The sequence below is a fragment of the Schistosoma mansoni genome, chromosome 2, assembly GCF_000237925.1.
Source record: "Schistosoma mansoni strain Puerto Rico chromosome 2, complete genome".
In the NCBI taxonomy this organism is placed as follows: domain Eukaryota; kingdom Metazoa; phylum Platyhelminthes; class Trematoda; order Strigeidida; family Schistosomatidae; genus Schistosoma; species Schistosoma mansoni.
The window spans coordinates 16,822,245-16,828,624 of record NC_031496.1 but is presented as its reverse complement, the minus strand read 5'-3'; positions in this window follow the sequence as shown (position 1 = coordinate 16,828,624).

Sequence of the window (6,380 nt, the reverse complement as noted above, 5' to 3'; positions counted from 1 at the left end):
AATTTTACCTTGATAATCATACCTTGTTAATGAAAAATTAACCAAAGAATTCATTTTTATAAGGCTAATTACTTTTTAATTGTATTCCTTCTTTCCTTCCTTCCTTCCTTCATTCATTCATTCATTAATATTAATACTGATATTCTATGAAATAGATTAAAAACAAATCATATCATTTTGTAAAAAATAAAATCATCATTTATAAGAATTGTTCATTGTATCAATAATGTTTTACTTCTTTCAAAAAAAAAGAAATATAAAGTTTTACCTGTTTTGTTTTGATAATAGGGTATCCATTAAAAAAAATCATAGTTATCGTTAGAAGTAATTTGGAACACTTTTAACTGTATTCTACAACACTTTGAAAATTTGTAGAACTATATCTGTACTATTACTTACTTACTTACTTACATACATACGCCTGTTACTCCCAATGGAGTATAGGCCGCCTACCAGCATTCTCCAATCCATTCTGTCCTGGGCCTTCCTTTCTAATTCTATTCAATTTTTTTCATTCTTCTCATGTCTGTCTCCATTTCTTGGCGTAATGTGTTCTTTGGTCTTTCTCTTCTCCTTTGGTATCTGTACTATAGTTGAACATAAAATCTGACAGATCTGATTGTACTGTTGTAAATTGGGTCATATAGAAAATGAGTTTATTAGGTGATATAAAAACTTACAGGTTACTTTTCAGTCATGGAATGTAAAATATATACAATATAGGAAAATATAAACAAACATCCAATTGATCTTATTTTCGGATTGTTTATTAGGTGTTATCAGATATTAGACTGATAGGTCCTGGGTTTGAATCTCGTGAGGCGGGATCGTGGATGCGCACTGTTGGAGTTGCACAATAGGACGAAACGGCCGCTTCAATTGACTCATGATCTCAACTATATAAAAGTGATTTAGTACATCTATGAGATAAAAGAGAACAAGTTATTTAGAAAAGTGATAAATTCGAATAAATAAAACTTTCGATTTTATTCACATAAACTTGATATCTACCGATTGATCAAGAGAAAGTTGTCTAAATACTTGATCCTAGTGGATTGCTTATTAAAACTTTCAGTATTCGGATTATTAAGTTAATGTTATCTCAGAATATTAGGAGCTTATTACAACATAGATCTTGAATTCGGTTGTTTAATCAACATTATAATATATATTGTTAAGGATTCAAAGTAGATTATTTTTAAATGAATGTTTGATTAATAATTGTTTACAAAGATAATTAGGTGAGACTATAATTTATGGACGACCTTTGAGAGACACTGAAGTGACCTTGAGAATATTCACCTGCTCACTAGGGCTAAATGGTGGTTACAAACGTATATGAATAATAGGGATTATGATTTATAGTTGATGGTTGGGATGAGGAATTAGAATTAGGGTTTTTATCACGAACTGATCTCAGTTGAAACGTCAAATTACTATTTAGCTCAATGGATGAACGAATTTCACGCCAAAACCCAGGGCATGTTATCTTACATCCGATTGATGGTATAAATTTAGTTGGGTCTGTAGTCATAGATGATTTTATGACACACATAAGTGTCAAGCACTGTCTATATCATATCTCACTTTCTATTTAAATATTATATAAATCATTTAGAAGTCATAGTTTTTTTCACACCAACATTTATTTGTAAGCATTCACTGATACGATATGGAATAACAACTCATTTAAAGAGTAAAGTTAATCTTATTATATATTGTTAGGGTATGAATTAACAATTTAGTAAGAAGCTTTGATCGAATGTGAAGACTTTATTTTATTGTAGAAATTATTCACACAGATGTAGTTATGACTAGTTCAGTTTTCCAAGTGATTAGTTTTTCCCTAGTATTTTCTTTAAATACTCGAATATACTTATATGAATTCAGATTTTATTACTTAGTACTTAACTGAGATTATTGAGTATTTTGATAAAGTAAGATGTTCGGGTTCGTGTGCGAGACCGAAGGTCCTGGGTTCGAGTCCTGTGTGCGGGATCGTGGATATGCACTGCTAAGGTGTATCACACTGGGACGAAATGGACGTCTAGGGCTTCCAGGTTTTTGCTATTGGTCTAACATTAATCAGTTCATGAACTCAATTAAAAAGTTACATGTTCCAATGTTTCGTTCAGCTTTCAGATGTTCTATAATAATGAAAATCATTCATCATATTATTCGTTTTCTGATATCATTCCAAGTGTTACGCAGAAGATATGGCTCATTACAGCATTTTGGCTTGTTAAATTAGTGTTCATAATATATGAAAGTTTAATAAGTATAACATTGTCACTATTGAAAATTAATAACTCACATTATACCATGTAGCAGCTGTCTATTAAATTAAAACCGATAATAATTATGGTTAAATAGTGCAGCCTGATAAAATAACATTTAGATGAATAGTCTATTAGATTTTAGCAGTTGTGATCCTTTCGATTTATTTGGACTGAACGAAATATATCGATCAGACTGCTCTGTAGCCATCAGGCTGTGACTTATTGTTTCTATGGACTTGAATGATATTATATAATAAAAGACAATAGACTGGAGTCCTTGTTGACGATTGCAAGCTGGGAAAAAAGAACTTTCATTTGGATATTTCCGGTTAGTTGTCTCTTACTATCTAGCTCTAAAAAAGGGAGATGAATAATTATTCACTAGGCCAAATCGTCACAGTACACCTTAATTGATAGAATTCAGTGAAATTAATTACTTCCCAATGCCCAGTGTAAGTACTTTAGACTAATAGGTGATCATTCATAGACTGTAAAGCTAAGCGGTACTACCACTGCTTGTAAAGAAGAATTACATACACTCAAACTTCATATGGAGCATTGATTCCCTGATGCTTGCGAATGTTTCATGTTGATAAGTGTTAACTAATATGAAACTCAGATTCAAAGCATCTTTTCAATTGATTTGAACCATTTTGTGCCAAGATAAAATCTGTGTTGATAATTTGTCAGTCATTAATGAAAAGATTGATTAATAATCGAACAACAGGTTAATTTTGCAGTTTATTCAACTGATTTTCATTTGTCATGATATTAGTTACTGTATCATAATCTGTTGTTTATTCCTCTATAAATGATCAGTGATGATGATCTGAGTAAACCTGTTTAATGTTAATTGTTTGTTTGTTTTTTTCCCAATCTAGTCAATTGAAGCACAATCTACTATTGTAACTAGTACCAATTATGAGTCATTTATCAATAACATCGATCATATAAAAACAATTAATAATAAAAACAATATCGATAGAGACATTAAATACATATTTTGATATATTCAAAGAAGGGGAAATAATAGAAATAAAGATAATGGTGATGAAAATTCACCTGATGGTAACAATACTATTGTTAATAATAATAATAATAATAATGGTAATAATAATTGTGTTGCCATGATAACTAAGAATGATATGAAGAATTTACACCAGACATTTTAGCAGTGCTAATCATAGTTTTCTTTCTCTTTCTTCTCACTCTCTTGTTGATTCCACCCTGAATATATTGGAGGTTAAGAGAATTATTTTATGATTATGATTATTATCATCATTAAAGTAGAATGACTTCCAGGGGCAAATCTTTATTTATTCCTTTTTATTGTCCAGTAAAATACATAAATGAATAATTTGAATAGTGTATCTGTGTCTATTCAATATGAATAGTATGATGAACAGGAAATGAAAGATGAAGGTATTTCCGTTCTTAATTGACTGTTGAGTTTCAAACTTGTTCATTTGACTTTGATTGTTATAATAGTAGTGTTTATCCCCTTCATATTTCATTGAATATTAACAAATACAGACACTTATACATTAATAAATCCTCACACCTTATAGGTATGGTAGTTAGAATACATAAATACTGGTCATAATGATGATGATGATGGTGATACAGAATGGTTAATAAAAGTTATCAAATTGATTGATTGGTATAATAATAATAATAGTCCATTAAAAGTGGGAGTTTATACTATTTACATTTTACGCATAGTAAAGAGATGTCTAGTTTGGAATAGAAGTAATGTATCCTTAATCCCACTTCTTTAAATAGACAAGTGATGTTTAAGATTGATGACAATAAAATCATGATTTTAATGTGAACTCATAGAAAAGAAGGGTGCTTTTATTTTCAATAAAATCTACCCAGTTTCTTTTCTGAATATGAATAAGCCGAATATAAAATGATTATTTGTTGAGAATATGATCGAGTTTTGAGTCAAATCTGTTTGGGTAATTTACTAATGAATTTGATATTAAAAAATGATTTAATTAAGTTGCGTTTTAATAAGCAAACTTCGACTGACATGAGATGGATGTATATAAACTTACTAAATACCACACAATCGTATCAGATACTTGATTTAATGTCAATTATTCATCAAGTTCAGGAAGAAACTTCCTAAACTCCCCGAAGTGCGACGACTTGAGACAGAGATACTTCGGAAACTTAATGAATCTTAGAACGTAGGACAATATATTCAAACGCATTAGCTGGATGCTATCATCTTCATAGTGATCTAGACGCAAATGTCCTTGGTTAGATACTATCTGAAGCCATGCGTAAAAATTTTAGAGGATTCCTCAAACCTGAATTCATCAAATATACTTTAGCCTAAGAATTATCATATATATCCAAAGTTTTTATAACTATTGTACAAGTGAACGATTTTTCCAATTGCAGAATTGCATTTTAATATATAAATATTAAGTTTTACTTCGACGTTAACAACGTAATTTTTTGTAAATTGGTTGTGGATAGACTTGAGAATAATGATCTACAGAGTAATAATACTTGTATTATAACTTGGGAATATCAAAGAGTGTGAACTTTAACAATCGATTGAAATACTGCCTTGAGATATTATATGAATGCCTATAGACCTACATAATCGAAACACAGATTATGTGAAGTTATGAACTAAATGATACTAAAACCATTAGACGAATAGTAGATTCGAAGTGCCAGTCTTTAAATTTTGTAGAGAGTAGAATGAATCTAGCTAGCAGTAGAATTGAGGACTCAAACTTTGTCCTATTTGGAAGTCGTTAGCCAGATGTATCCCTCAAAAGGTTATGGGTTCGAGTTCAAATGTAAACACCAACGCTGGATAACAGGTGCATCCAGTTGGATAGACCCACATAAGATTAAATGAGTGTTCTAGATTTCACTACTAGCCACAAACTATCCATTCTTTTGAAAGAATTGTGACAATGATTGTATCAGAGCCAGCCTCACATGAGTCCGAAATCTGTCAACAGTATCAACAAAGGAAAAAGAAATATAACGTCCCAAATACCATCTATTTACATAAAGTATTAATAAACAGATTAAAACCACCTTATAGATGAAATCACATGAAAATTTAAAAATTATTGAGAATTTCTGTGTCTCAGGTTAAGATTTGTAATGCGTTGAGTTCTCTGGATTAGATAGCTGAATATTGGATCTTTCCTTGTCTTTCTAGACCATATAACCGAAGAATTATTTTTACGATTAAATCATCAAGTTTAGTGAACGCAATTTTACATGAACAGAAGAGGGACTAATTCGTGAACTTCGTTACGTTTTCTTAACTGTCATCCTCCCCTTACCAATGCTGATCCAATATATATAGTAAAAATAAAGAATCAGTGGCAATGTTTGTCAATAATATGTCTATACCAGACCAGAGTTAATAACTAAATTATGAATAGAGATTTTAAAAAATAAAGAAACGATTAAAGGTTTCAGCATGGTAGGTAACAAATTTGAAAATGCGAAAAAAATGGATGTGTGATAATGGTCCAACAACCTGCTAGTTTTAGATACTTGGCAATGTTTCCTAGTACAGAGTTTCACTTTTCACTATTATTTCTTAGTTGAAACGAAAAGCTCTTCAGCCATATATACTTAGTTTATTTGATTTGGTTGGCGTTATTTTAGCAAGATTTACCGACTCATGCCCAAACGTCCTTCTTTACCCGGGCTTGGGACCGAGAATAACTCTAGATGAGCTACCGGCGGCATATAACATTCACACTTGGTCATTAGCTCTTGTTCATTTCAAGCATCACTTCATCATTCATAAATAAGATACTTAGGTTGATTCATTTAGTTCTTCATTTAAACGAGACAAATAATTGATTTCAAAAGTCATTATCCTTAACCGATTTCTGACATTTTATAACCTTTTTTATTTTGAATTAGACTAACCTGAAGCCAAGTAATCAAAGCATTAATTTTATTTTATACCGCTTTATTTAAATTCACTTTAACTGACTTAGAGACAAAAAACTGTTTGTATTAGTTTCTCTCTTTTTTTTTTGTTGTTGTTGGTGGATTTTAAAAAAAAGTGTTTATTCTTAATATAATTAATATTATTGTAAACGT